Source organism: Apium graveolens, chromosome 7 (genome assembly GCF_009905375.1).
Source record: "Apium graveolens cultivar Ventura chromosome 7, ASM990537v1, whole genome shotgun sequence".
Taxonomy (NCBI): domain Eukaryota; kingdom Viridiplantae; phylum Streptophyta; class Magnoliopsida; order Apiales; family Apiaceae; genus Apium; species Apium graveolens.
In genome coordinates, this window is record NC_133653.1 from 21,797,149 (window position 1) to 21,798,816 (window position 1,668).

Genomic DNA, 1,668 nt, shown 5'->3' on the forward strand with positions numbered 1-1,668 from the left:
ATTGATCGTTGATGGTTCCGTCCATCATAGTCACAGTATGAGGAGCCTCCTGTAGTAAAATCAGGTAGAAATCGGCTAGAAGAAAGTTCAACTGACAAAAGGAAAGTTAAGTAATCCTCACATTGATTTACATAGCAAGAACAAATCTTTACAGTGAAGATAGAAAATGGGCAAAAATCTAACAAAAAGTACTTAAATAAAAATAGTACATTCAAGAAAAAACAATAAATAAATAAAGTAGTACTTCCACTCTTGAAAGTACAAATACCTTATTTGAAATTTTCTACCTGAAATTAAACTTTAGTTTGTTGATTTCGAAGCTCATAAAATCTTGAATCTTAAACAGGTACTAAAAGCAAGAACATTGTAAAAATAAATCATGATAACACAAACAAATGTTCCCCAACCTAAATCTAAACTAACATATCATTATAAACAAACCAACATATCATGGTCGCCTTCTGTTACTAAAAGCATGTACATTGCAAAAACAATTGCATACTAAATTACCAAAATCAGCCAGGAGTATCACACTTGGATACCTGTCTATTAAAACTTTTGTTATTTGCACTCAACAATTTATCAAATTACTTATTAGTGTCCAAGTATTTATCAAATTATTAATTTTTTTATCAAATTTCAATTTACTTTGAATAGGCATCTCGCCCTTTGCCCCTCTTTCTTCAACAATTTTCTGTCAATGCAAAATAAATAATCAAATGTTATCTTCACGTAAAACTTAGGCCAAAGAGCAGACTTATTAAACAATTTACAAGTTAGTTGTACCTCTCACCTCTTTCATATGGTTTCGCCCCAGTGCAGGGTGTAGACTCAACCTTTTTTCGTGCATTCTGGCAATGTGTTTTTCTGATTTTAGGCTTTTCTTGAAAGTTAATTGTTGAAAAAAGTAAATTAAATCTTGTATAGAATAGTGTTCATGTAGAATCTAAACATGCAGAAAATAAAGAACACAAATCTTCAAAACTCACTTAATTTTTATATTAAAAATTAAGAATGTTTTGATACAAAATTACTAAGCTCTTTGATGTTAAAGAGTTCAGCTTCTTCTTGTTACATCTAACTAGAGGACCAGTGTTAACTTTTGTAACTCAGTTAACTGCTAGTTTACACAGTGGATAATAGACTTGCTATTAAGTTTTCTAAACTGTCACTTGTCATTTCTATTTTTAGAAAAGCAAATCTTCCATTTTTGGCTTAGCATATCTTTAACATCCCGTATTTACTTTAATCTCACTCTGTCAGTTAATCTTTGCCATTGACCTTGCACACTCTTCAATCTGCTTTTTATAGACCTGTCAATCCTTCTGTTGGATTGTTTGTTGATTGTTTATCTAGCATATTTAACTGATCTGTAATCCTGTACTTTGAGACTGTACCATAAGATCTCCAGTTTGAATTAATAGAACACTTGACATCTTGATAAGTACATAGGCTTATCGAGATCTCTAGCAATACATATTGACTTTAGCTATTAGAGGTCTTCAGCCTTTCGAGATCTCTACTCTTCACATCTTCACTTTAACTTATCGATAACTCAGAGTTCTCTACTGAATGTAGACTTGTCGATAACTCTAAATTTTCTAGTGAAGGAATGACTTGTCGATATCTCCAATCTGTATTTCCTCAATTTTTCTTGTCGATATCTTC